We start from the raw sequence: 15,222 nt of genomic DNA, 5'->3' as shown, positions 1-15,222 counted from the left end.
TCTTGGTGGGACGGTCACTCCTCTGCAGCCCGTGCGTATCAGACTCGCCGGGCTCGCGGCAGCTTTCACACTTCTGTCATGTCAGTAGGAATATAAGGGGAATACACGCGCAGGGGGGAATATTTGACTGTGCGCAAGGGAGGCGTGGAGCCCGACACAGGTAAGAGCCTTACATGAACATTTTTTAAAAGTTTGGCAAAGAGAAACAGGGATACCGTGTGCTCACTGCAACTTCACACACACCTACTATCGAGAGCAAGCAAACACGACGAAATCAATAATAATAACAAAGAGAACAACGCAAATGTAAACTTTTTTTTTCTTATTTTGATGTTCTTTTTTTTGAGTTTCTTATCATCGTTATCACACTGACTGACATCTTGCAGGATTGCTTGACCAGCCAAGTAGCCTAATCCTGTCTCCAGCCTTAAAATTGATTTTAATTTGAATCTAAGCCTCTCTATAAGTGCTTGACTCTTGTGTGAATACCACTGCTTATCATCAATTATAATTTTCCCACACATTTGTTAGCCAAAAAGAATGAACAACTTGTGCCTCCACAGCTGTTTGTTTTAGTTTTTTGTTTAGTTTTTTTTTACATGTATTACATACCTTCAGCTGCTTTTTTTCCCTCGTATTTTTCCACTCATGCACCCAAAGGAGAGACTTACCTCATCAACTTGTATTTTCTTATCCGTACTGTCAAGCTGAGTGATTGGCACATTGTGGGAATAGACTATGTGAGTGACAAAGTAACCAGTCCTGTCTCCATCATGAAAGAAGATGCATTTATGATTTCAGTAGCCTGTCTGTCACTCCTTGATTCATGCCTGATCACCATGCAGTGTCATGAATTATAATTTTTTTGCAGCTTATCACCTGCTTGTGAGCAAAAAAAAAGATGAGGCCACAGCTATTTTTTCCCATCTTGATTCTTTACCCATGCACATGCTCTAAGAATCTATTTGTTTTCTCAACTTGCTGTGTACTATTTTCTTGTGAATTAGCTTCTAACATTTAGTATGCCACCCTTCTTCTTCTTCTTCTTCATTTTGCTGTAAGTTCATGCAGGGGAACTTCTTCTTCTTGGTCACCGCCGATCGCATGTTTTATGACCTAACATCTATTATTTGACTTAGAGGTGCGTCAGCTTTAGTGTATGGATGAGTAAACATGCACTCGATGTGCTTAATGAGGGGACATTGAAGCGTCAGTGCCTGTGTCGGGACACATGAAAAGGTCAAATGTTGTTCAGTTACTAAGGAACAGGGTGCTAATCAGTGACATTTCATCACAGAGGTGATGCACTAATTTCTCCTTTGCTGCTATATAACAACATGAGCCATGCACACATATAGATCTACTTGAGGCTGGACTCAAATACACACACCATCTACTGAATGCACTTTAGCATGCCAAGCAGCTGCTGGAGGCTGTTCTTCACTTGATTAAGCTTTTAATTGACTGTAAACAATGTAATAGTGCTCTACAGTAAAATGAGTGTTCTGATACACTGCGCTGGTTACACAAAGTGTGTGTCTGTGTGCCTTTGTTAACGAGAGTATTAAGAACAGGATTTTTTTTAAAGACATGAAAAGCTGACTTTCTAAAAGCCTCCCAGGCAGTAATTTAAAACAAAAGCAGATTATGTGCTTATGTAAATGACGAACATTCAGCCCAGTATCTACAGAAAATAGATCTGATGTGGTGTGAGGTGGTAGGAAGGTCTGGGTGGTGGAGGCAGGTCTAACTTTCATAAAGACCAGAGCCTACCTACTTTCACAGATGTGTGATCAACAATAGTCATAACCATAACATAACCTAGTGGGCAGTTTGTGTAGAAATGTTGAAAGGAAGAGTTTTAAAAATGCTGACACTGAGTGTAATCAAATTTCTTGCTTGGTGAAAAAATTATTTTGATTAACTACGTAAAACCTAACCAACAGCTACTGCTACTATAAAAGTTTTGTGAGGGTGTTTAATCATGTTTATGTGCCTTTTATTGTGGGAAAGTCTTTGTCAGCGGAGTATGTTGGATGCAGTTTAGTAAATCACTTTGTGACTTTTTATGAGGGCATAATGTTGCACTGGATTTGCCAAGCGGGGTTTTGTTTGATGAACTCACTTGAGGTATTTCCCGATTTGAGTGAGGGGATGTGTTTGATAATGTGGGTCAGTATAAAGAGTCATAATGCTCCACACTTCCTGAAAGTAGGGGTGTCAGATACATCTTCACTGAGTCCACACTGGGAACTGATATTCATATCAAGGTGGCAAACATTGACGTGGTTTATTGTCATGCCTTTATTTATTGTAAAATGCCAAGATCCAGTAGATTGTACTGTAGAACCACCCTGAGTATAGTTTCTTAATAGTTTTCTGTGTGACTTCAGTCTCTTATATTGTGGGGGCCATTGCAACACCATGATTCTCCCATTTTTCAGCCATTCTGCTATAGAGTTGCTGTTGTGCTTGGGATCATTGCCCTGTTGCATGACTTGGTTTCAGCCAACCTTTAGCTCTCGGAGAGATGGCCTTAGATTTGACTCTAGAATGTCGACATGGTCGACTGCAGTGACTGCAAGATGCTCAGATCCCGTGGCTGCTAAACAAGCCCAAATCAAATGTCAACTGACTTTGTTAATTGTTGTGTGGGGTTGGAAAAAGAGCTACCACTGACTGTACTTGAACTAGCATCTCAGTGAGTGCAAGTAGGGCTCCAAAGGTCGATCAAAGAACTTCTTTGAGAACTTTTCCAAACCCAAAAAATGTTGACAGTTTGGTATAAGGTATTTATGATAATGTAGTGTGCTTATGATAATGCAGCCTCCCTGGGAAAGTCTATGCCAGGGTGCTGGAAAGGAGAGTTCGTCCGCTAGTCGAACCTCGGATACAGGAGGAACAATGCGGTTTTCGTCCTGGTCGCGGAACACTGGACCAGCTCTTTATCCTCTCGAGGATACTTGAGGGTGCATGGGAGTTTGCCCAACCAGTCTACATGTGTTTTGTGGACTTGGAGAAGGCATTCGACCGTGTCCCTCGGGGTGTCCTGTGGGAGGTGTTGCGGGAGTATGGGGTGTCTGGCCCATTGCTACGGGCCATTCGATCCCTGTACAACCATTGTAAGAGCTTGGTTCGCATTGCCGGCAATAAGTCGGACTCGTTCCCGGTGGGTGATGGGCTCCGCCAGGGCTGCCCTTTGTCTCCGGTTCTGTTCATAATTTTTATGGACAGGATTTCTAGGCGCAGCCAAGTGGCGGAGGGCTTTCGCTTTGGTGGCCTCAGAATCTCATCTCTGATTTTTGCGGATGATGTGGTTCTGTTGGCTTCATCGGGTGAGGGCCTCCAGCTCGCACTGGAACGGTTCGCAGCCGAGTGTGAAGCAGCGGGAATGAGGATCAGCACCTCCAAATCTGAGGCCATCTTTCTCAGCCGGAAAAGGGTGGAGTGCCCACTCCGGGTCGGGGATGAGTTCCTGCCCCAAGTGGAGGAGTTCAAGTATCTCGGGGTCTTGTTCGCGAGTGATGGGAGAAGGGAGCCGGAGATCGACAGACGGATTGGGGCTGCGGCTGCAGTAATGCAGACGCTGCATCGGTCCGTAGTGGTGAAGAGGGAGCTGAGTGTAAAAGCGAAGCTCTCAATTTACCGGTCGGTCTACGTCCCTACCCTCACCTATGGCCACGAGCTGTGGGTAGTGACCGAAAGAACGAGATCGCGGATACAAGCGGCAGAAATGAGCTTCCTCCGAAGGGTGGCTGGCCTCTCCCTTAGAGATAGGGTGAGAAGTTCGGCCATCCGGGAGGGGCTCAGAGTAGAGCAGCTGCTGCTCCACATCGAAAGGAGCCAGCTGAGGTGGTTCGGGCATCTGACAAGGATGCCCCCTGGGCGCCTCCTGGGTGAGGTGTTCCAGGCATGTCCCACCGGGAGGAGGCCCCGGGGCAGATCCAGGACACGCTGGAGAGATTATATCTCTCGGCTGGCCTGGGAACGCCTTGGTGTTCCCCCGGATAAGCTGGAGGAGGTGGCTGGGGAGAGGGAGGTCTGGGCCTCTTTGCTTAGGCTGCTGCCCCCGCGACCCGGCCTCGGATAAAGCGGATGAAGATGGATGGATGGATGGATGGATAGTGTGCTTGTTTTTCATCAGATATGATGCGGTGACATCCACTGTGGCAAGACATCTACACTTTGGTCTTGCCTTATCCAATTTATGTGGAGGCTGGAGCTGCATTTAGTCCCAGCTGCGTTTAGTCTTTTTCTAATGTTACCGTTTACTGTTGTACTGCTGACATGCTAACTGATTGTAGATTTTGAGATGTAGCTCTTGAATTGATCTCGTTTCTGTGAGCGTTGCACAGTCTGAACTTGGGGTAAATTTGCCGGACATCCACTTCTGGGAAGACTGCGCATTGTTTTAACACACACCTGAATGCTCCAGACTAGCAACCTCCCAAAGTTTTTGTTTTGATAGAGGTGCTCACATTTGCCGATAATCAGTTAATCAAGTGGATTTGATGATCAGTACCATGCTGCTTTCCACCCTCTTAATTCTTATGGAAGCAGTTATTGTATATGTACTTTCTCACAGGACTACATAAAGTCCTGTGAGGAACTTTCTTTTTCATCTGGGTGTACATTGTTTGCACACAGGATGCATCAGCCATTGTTTAATTCCACTCTCTCGTAATAAATGAACTTGACGTGGCTTCAAAAATAAGGACCACTAGAGCGTCATTGTCTGTTTTTAAGACTAAATACCCCCAATCCTGTATCCTTTGGTAGCATCTGGTATAGGAACATAAAGTAAATTTTAGAAATCAAAGCATTAATTTTAATTTACTATTATTAGACAACATATGGTACCAAAATTATAAATCATGGTAAAAAAAAATTCTAATTTTTTTTATATTAGAAGAAAACTCACACTCCTAAGGGAGGTGCAAATCCAGTGCTGGACAGCAGCCAGCAGACTGAAAGCTTTGACCAGATTACAGGTATGGGTGTCTTAAGGTGAATCGGGCAGATGAAACAGGATAGTGTTTAGAGACAGTGAGTGAACTAGAGTGACCTTCCAGCAGTCAAACAAGATTTTAATATTTTAAGGTCCCAGAAATAGTTAGTTTCCTGGCTCTCCCATCACCTGCTCTACTGTCCTTATTAGCCACTCTCTACAGACATGTAGGAAAAAGCCACCGCCTTCAGGCTAAATTTAGGCCATCTGTACAAATGCCAACTCATTAGCCTGATTCCCAGCATGGACCAGGACTCATTCATTATCAGTGTTACCTCACCCATATCCGTCTTTTGCATCTCAGTTTATTGACAAAGATAGCTTATCGTAATATGTGCTATAGTAAACAGACTACTGTCAACACAGATATACTGTAAGTTCTTTGTTTTGGTGTCCTGCTAATAAAAACTGGAAATGCTTTTACATTTTTACAGCCAGTAAACATAAGTCATTTGATTTTGCTTATTGTTGTCTGTTTTGAAAAACAGCTTCCACTGGCTACGCTTGAACTAACATCAGCATAGTAAGTAGCATAGTAATACTGGTCTCTCCGTATTACTTAACATGTTATATATGGTGATAAATCAATAAATAATGGTGACTTATTAGACATGCGTGTGAATGACACTGCTGACAGCTGATTAGTGTTCTGAAGATTGCCTGAAAGTACCCTGCACTAAGTAAACGACTGAGCTACATCCCTGGTCACTGATCTTGTCATGCTCTAGTGACAACCGAACATGGTCATCATTTCCAAATTTGACTGTTATCAGATACTAATCTAGGTGAGGGAGCTTCTAAAGCAGATAATAATCTGCTGTGCAGAAGTGAAACCTGAGCGTGAGCCTCGTGTTTGGTGCAACAGGAATTAAATGTCAAATTTGTGATTAAAATGCCCAGTAAAAGAATCCTGTGACTACAAAAAAGGGTAGAGTTTCATTACTGGAAAAATGTATTTTTTTATTTTAAGATAAGAGATAAGATAAACCTTTATTAGTCCCACCCGTGCTAAATTTTTTTGGTCACGGCACAAAGTTAAGAGCAGTGAAAATTAAGAAAAAAAGAAAAAAACAATAGAATAGAATAAGATACGATAAGATAAGATAGAATAACATACTATACAAAATAGAATAAAATATTATATACAATAGATACAAATAGAATAAAATACTTTGTTATATTGGGAAAATTGCACTTGGTACTATTGCACATCAGGGAGACAGGGCAAAAGTGTGTGTGTCTGTGTGTGTGTTTCCAAGAAAAATTGAATGAGACTTTTTATTCTGTAGAGAGATGCAAAGTTACTCGGAAACAGCTTGTCACATGCTTCTATTCTTGGTGATATATACAGTTGATGGTATCGGTTTTTTAGTTAAATATTATCGCAGTAAAATTTCGTGAAAGAAGAACTTCAAATGGACCATCAGATAGGAGTTCAGCTTCAATAAATGGACCTTTGTTAAAAAGGAGGCCATGCAAAGCAAAGTGAAACATTAAACATCCTTGAATTAATGTCATTCAGCATGACTTTTAAATAGTTGTTTCCTTTATCACTTCTAATTTTAATTTGGTCTAATTTTTTTCTTGGTATTGTTATTCCTTTTATTGCATAATAGTTTCCTTGAGTGTCTTGTAAGTGTGAAGTCGACACTAGCGCTCTGAGAAAAACTAAGGTCCAAAGTAGGTGATAGCACTTGGTTGATCTTTGATTTCCATAGCCTGCCTGCCTTTTCCACACAGCCTCTGTGCATGCATGCTTATATGCTGCACATTGTACTGTATTATTTACTCATTGTCCATTCTTCCCCTTTTCATTTCTGAGCTTGCATGCTGATTGTGACGAGCACGCTCGATTACTCGCTCACAACCCATTACCCACATAGCTTTATCCACAATACACACTCCATGTGCTTAGACTTGCAGCTTGTTCCAGTCATGCATGTAGCACACTAGTGTGTGATTTAGGGGATCGCTGTGAGGACAGGGTTTGAATATTAGAATATTACTAGAATATCAGAATCGCATATAGATGTTAATTTGAGTGTTGTAACTGTGCTCCACAGATGATCAAAGAGTTTTTTTTCTTTATAGTATACCTCTGAAATCAAAGAGAGGAACTATGTACTCTCAAATGAATGTAAATCAATTGAGAACTGGAAGTTGACTGAGAGCTTAGTTTTTGTGAAACATGTAATTATAGTTATCAGTGGAGTTCATCTGTTTTCAGCTGTAGTTGATATTCTAACAATTTAGCGATCCTCTTATTTTTGGCTGCTAAGTGCGATGTTAAATTAAAAAAAAAAGCAAAAAGCGAATTGTTTGTAGATGTCAGCTGGTTATAAAAATACCAGACCAACTGTCCTGTTCTGACATCAGTGCTACATCTTTAGAGCTTTTGTTAACAGAGAAAGAAGCTTGTGAGTGGAGTATGCGTTGGATTTGATTTACTGCAGTCATCTCTAAATTGCTACCTAACACTGGAGCCTAGTTTGAGATGTTTTTCCTGTTTGACTGGTGTCAGTTGCTTTAGGTGACTAATACAGCAAAAGTAATTAATCTGTTTGTGTAAAAGTGAAATATTATACAGATTTTTGTTTCTTTCTGAATTTCTGAAGAACTGGGTACTGTATACTAGTGCTGTATAGCATGGTAAGTTATAGTTTAAAAATCAGGTGGTCCATTTAGTTTATAGCTCTCTAACAAAAGGAAAATTGTGGCTCTTGAAAATCTGACAATTCAACAGTCTATTAAAAGCCAGTAGTTCTGGAGTTCTAGAGAAACAATTGTCTTGGATTTCTTTGCTGTTGTAGACTGATTGCAAGTAACTAGGGTGACCAGCTTTTGATTGCAAGGTACTTGCACACCAATCAGAGTCAAACAGCTTTTTGGACGTCGAGTATTGGAGTGGCTGTATGTAGCTCAGGAGGTAGAGCAGGTTGGTGGTTTGATCCCTTTGATCTTGGGTACGATACTGAACTCAGAGATGCTGTTGTTAGATAGAAAGCACGGGTAGGAAAAAGTGCTTGTGTGTATGTTGTATAAATCGCTTTCAGTGCTCACTTAGTTACAATAGTAAAACGCAATATAAGAACCAGTTCATTCTGAGTAGTTAATGTGATTTTCTGTGTATGTAAATGGCAACAGATTTGCGATTTTCATCTGTTTATCACAGTTAATCATTCTGTGGTCACAAACAGATTGCGTGTGATTGCCACCTTGAGCACATTCAATCACAAAGGAGCTTGCAAAGAAAAGCGTCTGGACTTCTTTAAGTTGCTTGAAGACGTTTCACCTCTCATCCGAGAAGCTTCTTCAGTTCTAAGGTCAAATGGTGGAGAGTCCCAGATATAAACCTAGTGGGAGTATCCCCCCACAGAGGGACAAAAGGACCCCCTGATGTTCCTCTAATTGCCTGAGCCAAGGTGTGAAACTGGGTGTGGGTCCCAATCAGCCAGGGTTTCGGGTGAGCTCATTGTGAAATCTGGCCCCACCTTATCATGCGAATTTTTCTTTGCAAGCTCCTTTGACTACGATGACCTGGATGACTGAGAACCTTCACAGACATTCAATCACAAACTGATTTCAGATTGGTTCCATTTCGTTGCCATTTCACCATCTGACTGTGACAGGTCACAGACCTGATTCCTGTCTCTAAAACAACCGTTTTAACGGAAACCGGACTGCAAACTCATTGCACACCGATGCAATAATTTCGTTCTGCTGCGGTCCCCATTCACTGTTTTGCATAGCGTGACTATAGCGTTAGATGACAGGATTTATGAAGATCCGCTTGTAGTCACTGAAGCTGCCACAAGCTTTTCACAATGATTGTGTATAAAGTATGTGTACTAGTCATAATTCAGCTGAAAATTGTCCAGTAAACCACAGACTATGCCTCCTGCCTGCTTGCATGATGATACCAGTGCAGAAGTAGTTTTGTTTTGAAACAGTTTATAGCCTGTAAAAGCTAATGTCCTCAAAGCAAATGGCACAGTGACTCATAACAAAAGAAGTGCAACGAAACAGGGAAACAAAAGCAAGTTGGTACACTGGAATTTCTTTATTGCCATCAGTTAGCCCTAAACCACAGAATCAGAATGTAGAATCAGTATGTAGATCTCTCAGTGTCTTATTTCCTCCCATCAGCCCAAAGTTAATTAGTTTCCTAAAGCTTGCCATTATTGTATGCTTTTATTTTGAAAAAAAAGAAAACTAGGGTAAATCTGAGGAATTCATTTATATGGTAGTGCTAAATTGGGTCACCAGAATCAGAGTTACCAGGTCCCAAAGCCACTCAATACCCAGAGTAACTGCTAATAAAACACCAAAGTACTAATTAACTAGCACAAATGGATCTACCGTGGATTTGCACCATTCATCCAAAAATATATTCACTTTTCATCTGTCATTTTTTGTGTAAAATGCCTGTTATCCTGACTGGGTGTGAATTTATCCAGTTTACATTTCATTTCCAATTATTATGACACACACAAGTAGTATTGAGAGGGGGGAGCTGGGTGGCTCGGAGGATTACAGCACAGTGTGTGAGTGTGTGTGTAGGTGGCTGGCATGTTGGCGTTTATACTGTAAGCGCTGTTCTAGAATCACTTTGGTTGGATTTGGATACAGGCAAATGACTTAATTGGGAAAGATGAAACAAAATGATCTTTTTATAGATTTATGGATGTGTAATATGGAACTGAATTAATATAATGAATGCCAGAGCTGATATTTTCTTGCTATCGTTAGTATTAACTTGCACTCCACAGCTTCAGGTGGTGAGAAAAGCCTCCCCAGCAGCAGTTTGCTTACTCAGACCTTACTCTCAAACAATTAAAACTGCAGGATGAAGGACTGAAGATCATGATACGTGTCCTCGGCAATGGAGCGAGAGGCTGCTCCTCCACATGCAAGCAAGCAAACAAATGTGCATATGGGCACACACAAACGACTCAACAAGCTCACAATCAGAGGTGTGAGAATATGTGAGAAGCATTTAGGTCCCACCTGACAAGAGACAAGTGAGAATTAAGGAGGAATTAATTAGTTGCCTTTACTTCTTTATAAGCAGTACAATGGTCTCCACACACTGCTGTTGCTGTTTAGCAGAAAAAGAACATTTGCATCTTTCATATGTTTGACAAATAATAGCATTAGCTCACATTTGTCAGAACAAATTATTTGAATTTTATTACACATGCTGGGAAACCTTCACTTTTACAGAGTTTGTAAGTGTAGCATGAAGTAAATTTTACAGCTTACAGTGACAAAAGTGATTGCTTGATAAAGAAGACTATAGTTGTACATTGATTGTTCTAGATTGTCTTTACCTTACTGTCTTCCCATTGATATAGAGTTAGAGTTAGTTAACAAGCACATTTCCAAAAGTCTAATGAACCGCTAATTGTTTGTTGCATTTCTTATCTGTGCAGTCCCGTATTCTGGCCTTTGAAGAGGTGTTTTAGTATTTACACACATTTAATAGTGACTGTCAGCGTAAATCAAGAATCACAGAAGTGATTCTGTGTCTTTTAAGGCAGCGGTCTCCAACCTTTTTTGCGCCACGGACCGGTTTATGCCCGACAATATTGTCACGGACCGGCCTTTAAGGTGTCGCGGATAAATACAACAAAATAAAACTAGTACCGGCACCGAAAAAAAGAAAATTTATTCATAACACACATGAAAAGACCCAGGAAAACCGAGTAAACGATAAAAACGATAACAAAATAACACTGAAAACCGATAAAAACCCTGAAAACTATACATTTCACACCTGAGCCTCAACTCTCGCGGCCCGGTACCAAACGACTCACGGACCGGTACCGGTCCGAGGCCCGGGGGTTGGGGACCGCTGTTTTAAGGGATATCTTTGACTGGGGCACAAACCTGGTGGAAATTAATATCCACATATTCATTTTTTTTTTCACTTTGTGCAGCCCAGCAGATCAGGAAGATGCCCAGATGGCGAGTGAGCATCTTCTAAATGCAGCTCAGTTCAGATGAGTCTGTCAGTTCTCCTGCATCATCTGACTGCCTGTTTGTTTTTGTTTGTCACTCAGCCTCTGTCTGCATCTATACAGTCTACATCTATTAAGACATAAAGGTGTTTGTATCGAGAAGATACGTGGATCTGTTTGAAGTTGTGCGTGTAAATGATGTGATATTTATTTATCTTCATTTTCTACTGTATAGCTGTGCTATGATGTTGTAGGCCACACAGTGCTTGCATCTCAAAACCACCTGTGGGTACTGGGTTGATTTTTGAGTTAATTTTCCTTTTCTCTCACATTATTTTTTTTTTTCCGATTATTTCTTCTTCCATTTCAGCACAAATCTGTCTGTCTCAATCCTTCACTTTGAACTATCCAACAGAGTTTTGTCTGTTGATAACTACCTATATATTATCTAGTACACTACGGCACATAGTAGGCCTATTTCCACAGAACAGTTTGGTACTGTTACTACAACAAGTCTGGTCTACCAGTCCCTGGCTCGTCTAATGCACATGTTTAAGATAGGCTCTGAATTGTGCATCCATTACTGTCAGAGTGTACACAGATAAAGCAATTAAAGTTCATGGAACAAAGTGTGAGTGTCAGAATAGTTGAACGTGGGCTGTAATATAAAAGTGCTTTGAGTGCTCTCATAAACAGCCCACTTCACTTCGAGTCCGAGTGACGCAAATTTTGTCTGCGCAGACATCTGTGGACCCTCCAACTTTTTTGTTTCTGTGTGGACTTTTCAGCTTGAGCACTACACTACAAAATACCGACTCATCGTACGCTCTCAACATGATGCTCTGAGTTCCGACACATGTAGCACTGTGCATCTCAGAAGTGGCTTTTCTCCCTTAAAAATAAAAAAAGTGTTTTGTTTTGGGGGGTTTTAAACAGAAGCTACATCGAGTTTCACAAAGCAATTGGGGGTGCCAGGAAGTTAAAAGCAGGAACAGCATACAGACAGTATAAAAGATGAGTGCCAGTCATTGGTTTTAAACTGTCGATTTTGGCTATAATTACCTTGTTTGGATGAAACGGTGGAGTGCTAATTTGTCAGCTAATGCTAGCTGGTTTGGTTAGCAAGCTGCACTCATAAATTGCCTAGGGGAACACACAACGCTCATACTGGCTAATTAGTGCTACTAAACGGACTAATAAAATGATAGCATTTTATATAGATAATCCATTAAAAATGCTGATGAAAACTCACTCTAATCAGAGTTTTTATCAGGGGTAAATTACCCATAAAGGTCAAAACTATATATTTCTTACTGCGCTGTAAATATGCCTTTTAGTGCTGTAAATTTAGACATTTTAACATGAGTCAGCTGACTGCCTTTTGGAGCCGGCTTCAAGCGGCACCCCAAGGAACAGTAGCTTTTTGTTTCTGCTTCCACCTTTTTCAACTCTGGAGTTTGCTCTGTGGAACTGCATAAAGAAGCTTTCTTTATTTTTTTTTAAAAAAAAGATCACATGTAGATCTAAACACTCTGCAGCTAAAACGCTCCTGGTGTATTTTGAAACCATGTGCAGGATAAAAAAATTGTATTGACATTCAAAGACATCCATTTATTCTGCTCTTATCGTTACTTGTCTATCTATTTAGGAGGATGTCCAGCAGATCCACATAACATTGCTCTTGTAAATCACAAACAGCTGCACTAAGTCAAGTCAGTTGCCCAGTTACTCCAGAACAAATGGAAAAATGAGAATGAGAAATGCTCTTTCTTTTGTGCACCATCTAGCCATCCATCTTCTACTACTTATCTAAGTCTGGGGCACAATTTAAGGTGTTCCCAAGTCAGCCAAGAGGTGTAATCCCTCCAGTGTGTCCTCGGTTTGCCTCAGGAAGTCCTCCTGGTTTGACATGCCTGGAACACCTGATCTAGAAGGTGCCCAGTAGGCATCCTGGTCAGATGCCCGAACCAGAGTAAACCAACGGGTCTACTCTATATTTCTATATTCTGTCTTTCTCTAACACATCCTCACTCTTCTTCCTTTTCCACTGATAAGTTGTTGGGGGTCATCAAATGTTGACCCTTGCAGCTCCTTCGTGTCCATGAATTGAACATATTTTAAAATGCTCAGTCTCCTGGCTTCACCTGTGTTGACCACAAAGAATCACGTGCATTACATTTCCTCAAATGTAGGAATGACACATTTTTTGTTATTGAGCCAAAGCAACTGAGATAAAGAGACATGGCGCACTGGTTTCCTGCCTTATTCCTTTTATTTAGGTTCAGAGCCTATGATGGCAGTGACGGTGATATTAACATTAAATAAATGTTAACATTGTCAACTGTTGAGTATGCTGCAGATAAAAAGGAGACATAAAAGCAATCTAGTGCCTTCGTGCTCTCTGCTTTCCAGAGTTCATCCTGTTCTGTTTGGCTGTCAGTCAGATGTGAAATGGACACGGTGAGCTGTGAAAACACACCCCCCTGGACTCACATCATACAAGAAAATTGCAGTCAGAAATATGGCTCATCTCTCCTCTCCCTTTCCTCCCTTTGTAGGAAATTCCAGATTAAGCAACTATTTTTCTCATTTCCGACATGTGAGTAACTGAGTGAGCAACGACTAGCAGGGTGGGTTGTGTTTGTTTTGTTGTTGTGGCGTTGATAGCGTATGAGTGTGTTTGTGGCTGAAAGAGGAAAAAATGCTGATTAGTTTGCTGTGAACACCATTTAAGATGCAAACAATAATCAGTAAATTTCAGCTGACTATTGAACACGGGCTGAATGTAAAGCTGAACACCATCCAATCTGTGCACCATTGTTTAGCTGAATTATTCCTTCAGGAACGTCACATTCACCTATTTTTACTGTGTTTGTAATCAGTGGTTTTGTGTTGTAATTGCTACAGATTACGGACAATCGGCTTAGCTAGAACGTGCTCAGATGTCTAATGAGCCGGGGGCCAGCTAAAGGTGTTAGTATACTTGTTTGAGCCTGTTGAATTGGCCAGGTGTGTGATTGTGAGCAAAGAAGCAGGGTTATAGGTATTTTCTCTTGAAAAGCTACGCTTTACAGGGCCTCTAAAGTTGACTTTTATTTCATTATTTATGCTTTATGGCCTGAAATGCCGCAGTTTTGATTTACACTGGCCATTTTGTTAGGTACAGCTGTTCAACTGCTCATATCTAACCAGCCAACCACATTGCAGCACCATGACCCAAACTCAAAAATACAATTTGTTGCAATCAAGGTATGCAGAAAAACGTCTCTGAACCCACAACACATCAGTTGTGAAGCAAATTGCCCAAAGCAGCAGAAGAGCACACTGGGTGCCGCTCTTGTAAGCTAAGAACGGTAAACTGAGGCTAAAATTAACGCAGGCACGCCAAAATGGACAAACAGAAGATTGAAAAAAAAAGGCTTCCTGTTTTGACAAGTCTCAATTTCTGCTGACACCCTCAGATGGTAGCGTCAAGCACCATGAAAGCATGAATCCATCCTGCCTTGTATCAATGGTTCAGGCTGCCGGTGAAGCTATGATGTGGGGGATATTTAGTGGGCACACTTTCAGCTGATTAAAATGAATAAGCGTAGCTGTAGTTGTTGACCATGTCTATCTCTTTATGAGCCCCCAGAAGATTTACCTATCTTCTGATGTCAGAAATCTCAACTAATCTCAAACTGGTTTATTGAACATGTCCAGATGGGCTTTACAGTTACAAGATCTCACTGCAATAGAGCACCTTTGGGATGTGATGGAGGGGAGGTGCATTCTATGCATGATAGAGACAATCTGCAGCAACTGTGTGATGCTGTCATGTTAATATGGACCAAAAGATCTGAGGAATGTTTCCAGCGCCTGTGTCATGAAGAATTAAGGCAATGTTGAAGGCAACAGGGGGTCCAACCCCATACTAGCAAGGTACTTCAAATCAATGCCTGTATTTTTTTTTTAATAAAGACACAGTGATCGTGGAATCGTGGATTTAAAAAAATGCCTGTGAATACTGCCCAATATGGTGAACAACCCATTCAGGAACATTATGTTTTTAATAATCTATCCTCACGAGTCCCTTATGTGTTTGAAAAAAACCCTAAAACTTCTCGGCTCTTGTAAGTACAAATGGTATGCACTGTATGCTCTTAAGCAGGATGCAGCGGAGGTGGTGTACTCTACCTGGGTCATGTTATTTCTCTAATTGCTTTAAGGAAGTGGAGCATTTGATAAAAGACAGATTGAACTTTCTCTGTTTTG

At 41.1% G+C, this 15,222-nt stretch overlaps 1 protein-coding gene across 1 annotated transcript in view; it reads left to right on the top strand.

The window, feature by feature from the left end:
• Positions 1-79: 79 nt before the first annotated feature.
• The window catches only part of LOC147325720 (5-hydroxytryptamine receptor 4), a 72,770-nt gene continuing 57,627 nt past the window's right edge, over positions 80-15,222 (top strand). Inside the window, exon 1 of the mRNA XM_086300366.1 lies at positions 80-160. The gene's annotated coding sequence lies outside the window, so the exon portion shown is untranslated. The remainder of the gene's footprint in view (positions 161-15,222) is intronic.

The sequence above is a fragment of the Aulonocara sp. 'chitande type north' Nkhata Bay genome, linkage group LG7 (genome assembly GCF_057382095.1).
Source record: "Aulonocara sp. 'chitande type north' Nkhata Bay isolate Kocher_YH1m ecotype deep benthic linkage group LG7, A_spYH_male_GT1.1, whole genome shotgun sequence".
NCBI lineage: Eukaryota > Metazoa > Chordata > Actinopteri > Cichliformes > Cichlidae > Aulonocara > Aulonocara sp. 'chitande type north' Nkhata Bay.
This window is presented reverse-complemented; position numbering and strand designations above follow the sequence as displayed.